Source organism: Arachis hypogaea, chromosome 11, assembly GCF_003086295.3.
Source record: "Arachis hypogaea cultivar Tifrunner chromosome 11, arahy.Tifrunner.gnm2.J5K5, whole genome shotgun sequence".
NCBI classification, from domain to species: Eukaryota; Viridiplantae; Streptophyta; class Magnoliopsida; order Fabales; family Fabaceae; genus Arachis; species Arachis hypogaea.
Window position 1 is genome coordinate 1233019 of NC_092046.1, and position 10012 is coordinate 1243030.

Below are 10012 nucleotides of genomic sequence, written 5' to 3' on the forward strand. Positions count from 1 at the left end.
TATTTTGTTAGCTTTTTTTAACGTATGAAATAAAAATATTTTTTTTTTTAATTTTTAAATTATTAATTTTTTTAATAAATTTTTTTAAATAAATTATTAATTTTTTAACATCATAATTCGAATTATACAATGAATTACTGTGTGTAATTCGAACCAAGCTGGTTCGAATTAGTGTGTGCGTGTGTTTGTGTGTAATTCGAACCAAGCTGGTTCGAATTACGTGTATGCATGTGTTTGTGTATAATTCGAACCAAGCTGGTTCGAATTACGTAGAAATGGAATTCGAACCAGCATGGTTCGAATTATATAAAAATATGATTTGGCTTATTGTTGAAACGATTTTCGCTTTGGCGTAATTACGTTACATGATTCTTGACTTGGCTTATTAAGGTTTTTTACCCTAAATTTGATTTAGGCTATTACGTACTAAATCGAATCCAATAGATTCAAATTACATGGTAAATTTAATTGAAATAGACATGCTTTGATACCAGCTAATTGTGCCCATAGTAAATCGAAGTCATAATGATTTTTATAAATCAAATTCCATAGATTCGATTTACATGCACGTGGTTTTACGCTCAATCGAACTCAATGGCTTCGATTTAGTTGCAATGCAACTATATATACAAGTCAAAGCAATATATAGATTAGTTTGATAAAGTTTTTGTTTGAAAAATAATTTATTAAATTAATTTTTAAAAAAATAATTTTTAAATAAATTTTTATTATTTATTTTTTATAAATTACACTAAAAATAATTTTTAATAAACACAATTAATAATAATTATATTTAATAAATATTTTATAATTTTAAAAATATTATAATAAATATAAATATATAAAAATTAAATAAATTTATATATTTATTAATATATAAAGTTATATTAAATCTTTTAATTTTAATAAGAACAAACTAATAATTTGAAGAAATATTTCTATAAGAGAAAGAAATAAAAATATATTATATCCATCTTGTTAAAGATTTAGTCACTCAACATATTCTTTCACTACTCTTTTCAAATACTCTAAAAAAAAATATTATTATTATTATTATTATTATTATTATTATTATTATTATTATTATTATTATTATATATGATCAATTTTTTATTTATTTTATTCAAAAAGATCAATAATTCATACGTAATAATCTTATTATTGAGAATACTTAACAAGAGTACTAAAATGTCAACAAGGTATAGCTCAAATGGTAAAATTTCTCCATACTCATCTAAGAGGTCGTTATTTCTAACAAAAATTATGTTAACAAGAGATGTCGTGCGCTGTCGCCGTTTCTGCTCCTGCGCCAGCACGTCCATAAGCGTATGGGTGTACGCGGATCGGATCGGATATGATATCTGCGTTTTTTAGTATCGGATCGGATATCAGATATATCCGCATAATTGAACCTTCTCTTTTTAATTATATTTCTATGTAAAAAATTCAATAAAAATATTTTTTTCTAATCAAACTTTTCCTAAATAACAAAAATAAAATAATACAATATATGAATAATAATTAATAACTAAAACATATAAACAAGTAAATATAATACCAAACATATATATATATATATATATATATATTTATTATTGTGCGGATCCGCGGATAGGATGCGGATATTTACCGCGGATCTGTGAATACGATCCGATCCATGAACATCCCCTACATGAGCGGATGTGGTGGAGACGACGGAGTTAAAGTCGCGTCGCCGTTTTTGTTTCCCAGAGAGCTTTGCTGCGTTGCTCCTCGCCGCTACACCTCGCGTTCTCGTTGCTGTTCCATGGGGTTTGAAGTCTGCTTTTTATTTTATTTTGTTGATTCTTTGATATCTGAAATACAGATTTTCGGTATTGGTTTCTTCTTCTGTTTTTTGTTTATTACATTGTTTTTTCTTGTTGTCTTGTTGCTATTTTTTGTTGTTGTTGCTTTTAAAATTTTTATTGTTAGTTGTTGCCTTGCTTGTTGGATGAAAAAATAAGAAAAAGAAGAGAAATCGAGTATTTTGGTGAAAAAAGTTGTTGGAGAAGAGTTATTTGAAAATGGTATTTTAGTCCATAAGACGATATTAAAATTAAGTTATACCTTAGAGACGAATTCGAATGCAAAAAAGGATTGGAGATGAATAAAATTTTCGGTCTAATCATAAGGGATCAAAATCGTACTTAACCATTTTTAATTTGTTTTTCTTCCTTAATTATTTCATAGAATAAGAATGTATTATTTATTTTTTTATCGAAATTGATCTTTTCAATATACAAGTTATAATTTTTATGATATTTTTTTGATGTAGCAATTCTATTATTCTTTTAATAATTTGATGATTGTTTTTACTCAAACGTATTCTTTTCATCTAATGTTACGGCGCAATTTTTCTTTGCCGCAATTGTTTACAATGCACCACATCAATCAAATACCACCTCAAGTTGTATACTTGTATTCACTAATTCATGTTCTAATTACATAGATATAAAAGTTTAATGAACATGCAATGAACTCTATTTTACTGAAGGATGATTGGATCTACTCATATATTATTACTAACATAATGGAATGTGGGTAAAAGTTTTTTTAAGAGGAGCTCGATTTTTTATCGAGCAATTATTTCTAAGGAGTTTCACAGACCAAGTTCAAATTCTATCTCCTCAAATTCTTTCTACGTCTAGTAGAAAATTTTTGAAGTGGAGCATATAATGAGATTGAGGTTCTTCAATTTAGGTTCAATTTTTAAAAATTTATGTTAGATTTGGAGATGCAATTTCAAATATTGATATTGTGTTCATTTTTTTCTTGTAAATTTTTCATAATTAAAAATAATTTTATAATAAATTGTACTTTTTTTTCGGAAACTACCAACCATTTTGTACGTCAATGCAATGTTATTGATGGGAATAAAAGTCAATTTAGTTTTTTGTTGCGACTAATCTATACCTTACCATATTATATGGATAGCGGATGATAAAACTTATTTAATAAAATGATGGTTTGAATTTGTACGGATTCTAAATGTTCAAACTGATGAAATTATTTAAGTGGGTTGTTTAACTCTAATCTATATTGTCTAAAGCCTAAAATAGCTTAAATATTTAAATACTTTGATTCTAATATTAGCATTTGATTATATTAGTTTTAGAAAAATTTGAATTGTTACCTCAATTTATACGATTATCATTTTTTGTTATGTTATTTTTAAAAATTTTAATATAAATGTTTTTTTTTTGTTTATAAATTTATTTTTATTTTTATTGACACCCAATATAACTAAAAAAATAAAATAGTTAAGTTAAAAAATGGCTAAAATAATACTTTTAGATTATTATTCAAACTAAAACTAAAACTTATATAATACTATTAGTTGTATTAAAGAATTTTATTGACGTTGTATAAAATAGTTAATAGTTAGGGTTAAAATTTATTAACAACTGTAAAGTTAAGAATTTTTGTTGTCCAGTGTGATATATTTAGTTGGGTTAAAATTTTATTAAGGATTAAGGGCTTGTTTGGGTGAACTTTTAAAAAAATATCTTTTTTTGAGTTATCTTTTTTTAAAAGATTTTATAGAGAAGTAAAAGTAATTTTATATTTAGATATCTCATGTAAAAAGGTCTTTTTATCTATCAATTATGTTTGGGTATAACAATATAAAAGTACTTTTTTTGTTTATTTATTACATGAAAAACATCTTTTTTTTTAAGGAAAAAGGATCTTTTAAAAATAGATGTAAATTACAACTTCTCAAAAAAGATCTTTTTTTTTATTTTACTAGTGCTTTTACTTTTACTATTAGAAATTTGCCAAACACATTAAAAAATAAAAAAGATCTTTTTTCATTGAAACAAGATCTTTTTTTAACAAAATAATGGTGCCCAAACATGCACTAAGTATTATTTTGGTCTCTAACGTAGAGATCAAAAATTTATTTCGTCTTCAATCTATTTTTTGTTATAAAATGATCTCAAAGATTTCAGTTTATTTTAAAATCGTCTTTTTTTACTAAATTTTTTTTATTAGCAAGTGATTCTTTCCTAAAAAAATTATAAAATAAAATAAAATAAAAGAAAGAAAGGGAACACGGATAAAGAGAAGGGGGGTTGAGGGAAGAAAGAGAAAGGGCGGAAGGAAGAAAGGGAATATGGAAGGGAAGGTAGCGCTGCCGCTTTCCGCGCCCTGCGTCCTGTGCCCCACGCCACCGCCTGACGCCTGTGATGGAGAAGGATAAATCGTGTTTAGTGTCGTTGCTCGCCGTTTTTATCTCTGTTTTTGTTTTTGTTTTGCTTCTTCTGGTTTTATTTTTGTTGTTGCTTCATTATTCATTATTGTTGTTGGTGTTGTTTTTCTAGTTGTTATTATTTCATTGCTTCTGCTTTATGTTTTTGTACTCTACTTCTGTATGCTTCTGTTTCTGCATTTTGCTTCTGTTCCTGCATTTGGTTGATTTGGGGGAAGAGAGGGGAAAGGTATTTTCATCTGAAGGACGATTTTAAAATAAACTGAAACCTTTAGAACCATTTTGTAGTAAAAAAAAGGCTAAAAACGAAATAAATTTTTAGCCTCTACCTTAGGGACCAAAATCATACTTAACCCTTTTATTAACGTATAATTAATAGGATCATTGGATTAAAATTTAGTTATCAAATAATATGTATTTAGATATATAAGAACATAATCATAAGTATAAAAAAACTAAGTTAATAACTACAATTAAAAACTATAATTAATATATATATAATTAATTTAGCATTAATTAAAATTTTATTTTTTCTATTTTAAAGATATCAATCCTATCATTAATTCATTATTAATATTAAATGAATACACAATTATAATTGGCAATATTCTACATAATTATAATATTTTTCATAATAATAATTATTATTTCTATTATGCTACTATTTGCATGAATGCATTATTAAAAGAAAATTATCATATATTAATTAAATTATTTACTAATTATACATAATTAAAATTATATATTTTATTATACAAAGTAATAATTAATTAATCTAATTTGTTATTAGACAAAATCAATTAGCATACAAGTCATGTCTTTAATAGTGATTTATGAAAATTACTGCTATTAATAAAGATTGCCATAATTTATGAAGATTATAATTTTATACATACAATAATATTGATAATAAAGAATAAAAATATTATTGAATGATTGTAGTCTTAAAAATAATCATATATATAATAAAAAATTATTAATAATTATTTAAACAAAGTAAATATATCTAGATAATCTGTTTTACGTACGCTAAAAAAATTATTAAGCTATAATGAATAGGATTGTCGAAGTAAATTTTAGTTGTCCAATAATATATATTTAGATATATATAAAAAATAAGTTAATAGCTAGAATTGATAACTATAATCAATATATATCGAATTAATTTAGTATTAATTAAAATAGTATTTTTTATTTTAAAACAATTTAATTCTATCATTATTATTATTATTATTATTAAATAAATATACAATGATAATTAACATTATTTTAAGTAATCATAATACTGTCCATAATTATTGTTATTTCTATTATACCACTATTTTCATGAATATATTATTAAAAATAAATTATTATATATTAATTAAATTATTCATTAATATGCATAAATAAAATTATTTGTTTTAATTATACACTTTTAAAATAATTAATTAATTAATTAATTTTTTATTAAAGATAATTAATTAGCATACAAGTTCATGTCTTTATTAGTAATTTTATGAAGATTACCATAATTTATAGAAATTACACGTACAATAATATTAATAATAAAAAGAAATATTAAATAATTGTAGGCTAAAAATTAATCATATACATACAAACATATACGTATATGGAAACTATTAATTAGTTAATTAATTAATTAATTAATTAATATATATAAAAGAAAATCATCATAATAAGAAAATAGTTAATATATATCATTTAAATATATTTACATACAATTAATATATACATATATATAAATAAAAAAATATTTAAAATTAATTAAATAAAATAAATATATTTTGAAAATATAAAAATTATTAATTAGACAATTAATATACGTATACAAAAATAAAAAATTATTAACTAAAAAATTATTGTAGGTTTTTAATTTTACAAATCAATCACGTATAATTAGAATAATTAATTCTAAAAATAGATAATCAAATTAATTTAGCATTATGTGATTGTAAATTTTTTTATTTGAGACTTATATTTGTTTAACAATTATTATGACTATTAGATTATATTTTAATATTGAATTTAATATATTATTAAATATAATTTTTTTAAATTTTTAACTTATGTTCTTTTGTCTTTTTATTTTATCTTAATTTCTTTACAAATATAATTTTATTAAGAATTTTAAAGCAATATCTGGACATGAAATTTAGAAACTTAAAGTTAGGATATTTCAATATAAGAATCTATAAATGTGCAATGATCGATGTTAGAGATATAAACTAAAATTTTGATTGTTTACAAAAAATGTATACGCATATTTTTTCATAAAAATGAAGACGTTAATTTATTGCATACTATGCCTTTTTTGCTATATAGTTTTTTCTTAATATTTATATGAATAAAAAATAATAAATTTAATTTAATTTAAAGTTAAATATATTACAGCATATTTTTTTATTAAAATACTTCAGATATAGATAAAAAATTAATCATTTTCCGTGTATTATTGGACGGTACATACCCTAGTTTAATAGGAATGTATATGTTGCTTACCAAAATACCAAGTCTAGAAAAAAATTTACAGTAAAATAACAAATAAATTTTAAAAAATTTATATTTCAGATAAATTAATTTTTTAAAAATATCAATAAAATTTTTTATAATAATAAATGTGAATATATTATTTTTAGATTAGTCTTTATGATTAAGATAAAAAGTCCTAATTTAAACATAATTTGTTTATGTATGTATTTTTTTTCTAGGGTATAATTTATCTAAAATATAAATTTTTAGAAATTTATTTATCATTTTATTTAAAGATTTAATATAGAACTAAAATATAATATTTTTAAATGTATTATTTTTTGTTATTTTATCTAAAATATGACTGTGTTTGGCCAAAAACAAAACTTAGAAGGTTTAGTTTTAAGTTTCAAATTTTTAAATTTTTTAAACCACAAAAATCCAAAAGTTTGACTTCAATTTTTAAAATATTTTAATTTTTTTAAAATAGAAATTAGAGACTCTAATTTAAATTTTTTTATTTTTTTAAAAATAAAAATTAAAGAATTTACTTCCAATTTAAAAATAAGTCTGATACGTACTAGTATCACATCGAATTAGCAGTTTATACGTATCCAACACACAACATGTATTGTTTTCGATGCTCGCCACGTATCCAACACGCTGGATGCATATTGCGCCTAATCACGACACGTGTCCATTATGTTTTATGTGTGCTGAGTCAGCAAATAACCTATGTGTTAGATTTATTATACTTACAACGTCTACCCATTTGTATATACACTAAAAAAAGCGTATTTCTAATAAAAATTCACATATTTTTTCATATTAAAAAAAAAAAAAAAAAAAAACCGATTTCTCCACTCTATATCTTAAACGAGCTACATTTGGGGTTAACCCCAAAATTTCATTTTATTTTTTTGGTTTGTAGTAAAATCCGTGGGTTTCAACTTTCACCGATTTTGAAGGCAAGCAAGGAACCTTGGGAAAAGAGAAAGAAATAAAGTCCAAAGTTTGGGTTAGCTTTTCTAAACACTCTCTCTTCCTCTTTTTTCTTCATTCTTGTCAACCACACCACTCTCTTTGTATCTTCTTCTTCCACAGTAACTCTAACATTTTCTCATGGTCTAGCTTTTGGAATTTTTGTGCAAAAGTCTTAGAAGAAATGAAATACTCATCATAGACACTACTTAAAGTTTGAAACTTTACCACGTTTTAAAGATACCCACCAAAGCATTTGCAGCCATGCCACCCATAAAAAAAAATATATAAAGATGGCTTTGGAAATTTTTTTTTTTGGAAGGGAATTTCAACAACCATTTACATACATAGATGTTCCTTCTAGGATGCTGATTTTATGTTTCCGGTAAGCTCTTTGTCTTAATTTCATATCAAATATAATGTATTTTTTTTTTTTGGAAAAAATAAAAATAAAAAATGAACTGGTTCTTTGAAACCCGCCAGTTCATCGGTTTTTTTTAAAAAATCTCCCAAATCAAACCGGGTTTTACTGGTTTTACGCCTTATCCGGTCTTGTAACTAACCTGAACCGATTTTGAGGTCGGATTACCGGTTTTTCGGTCTAACTGATCGAGTCAATTTAGTTTTTACAATTCTGTTTGTTTTAGAAGCCAGATCAAATCATGTTAATTAAAAGGAGAAAATAAAAAGTGACAAGTTTTTTTTTTAGTATCCCGTTATGATCAAGAAAATCAATATCATAACCTACTTTCTTATATTTATATATAAACAGCATATTTGTTTGTATAATTTCGTAGTTTGAATCAAAGGGAATTGAATTGAATTAGCAAATTAGCAACAATGGCAAAGAGTTCAATGAAGCTAGCTTTTTGGATCCTCTTGTTAGTTTGCATATCTGGTTAGTCTCTCTAATCTTTTCTTCTTCCTAAATATGGTTCCTATTATTTTACTTTTTGAGTTTAAATAATAGAATGAATTTCCTTCCCTTTATTTGTCAAATCTTTATTATGTTTAATATTTTTAGACAAGGAAAAAAAAATAAAAGTTAAAGTAGAAGAGGGGAGAGAGTGAAATTAAAGAGAAAAATTAATGGTTGGAGAGTGGATAACAAGAAAAATATGTTTAAATAAATTTTCTACTTTTTGATATAATAATAATAATAATAATAATAATAATAATAATAATAATAAAAAAAAAAAAAAGAAGTGTCTTATGTGATTGTTATTATTGTAATTGGACAGTGGAAGTAGCAAGAATTGAAGCAAGGGGACCCTTTGAATGTCCAAGGATGATACATTGTGACAGTGTGTGTCAAGGATTTCCCAGTTGCTGCATAAATGGAAAATGCATTTGTCAGAAATGCCCTTCTCAGAAAACTGAAGATGATTATCAACCTCTACAGGACACTACTAAACCCAATTCTCAGTTAAATTAGGCCTTGTTTTTGTTCTTGTTCTCTTAAATGATGATCATCTACTAGCTGGTTAACAGCATTAGTATTGTATGCTCTTTGATATCTTTTAATAAATAAATAAATAATATTTACGGCTAATTTTTTTAGCAACGGAGACCTAGTATGTGTTGTGTTATGCACAGTTATGGAGCTATAATCTGTTTTTATGGATATAGAGATAAATTATTTTTTTTTTAAATTAAAATTTTTAAATCGGAGGCTTAGTTTTGTCTGCAATATAAAACCTAGGGTCCGATTTATGGCGTGGTGAAGGTGATGAACAAATCGGAGACTCAGTTTTGTTTGGGATACAAAACCTAGGTCCGATTTGCACCTTTAAGCACAAATCTGATCTTCACATGAAAAAAAATAACATCAAGTCTCCACATGTTTGAAAACACCATTGAAAAGCCAACACCAAAAATAAAAAGCAAATATGTACTTGTGAAAATAGTTGTGTGTATCTGTCAAATACTGATTTTCCACATTTCCAAAATACCAAAATCTCTCCAACTTCACTACTAAATATTACAATCAATATTTGTATTATTAAGATTAAGAGTGATCATGCTATAATCACAAACTAAAGCACCAAATCACTATAAATAGTTTAGAAACTACATCAAATGACTTTTTTGTATAGTAAATTGGTTTTAAACTGGTTTATAATATGGTGGACTAATTTAAATTAGTTTATATAGAAAAAAAAAAAAAAAAAAAAAAAACTAGTTTAGCATTTAAAAAATTGGTTTTAACCACTAATACCCTCACTTTGAGAATGTTTACTATCTGCAACTAAAAATTTATGGCTCTTTCCATCCACTCTTATAATACTAGAACCTGGAGCCTTGCTTATTCCTTTCTTCTTCATCTGT

At 24.1% G+C, this 10012-nt stretch overlaps 1 long non-coding RNA gene across 1 annotated transcript; it reads left to right on the forward strand.

The window, feature by feature from the left end:
- The first annotated feature begins 7611 nt into the window (after positions 1–7611).
- On the forward strand, positions 7612–9229 carry LOC112723715 (uncharacterized). The gene is made up of 3 exons (XR_003163139.3): positions 7612–7721; positions 8482–8582; positions 8926–9229. It is a non-coding gene; the product is annotated as an uncharacterized lncRNA (long non-coding RNA).
- Positions 9230–10012: the final 783 nt, after the last annotated feature.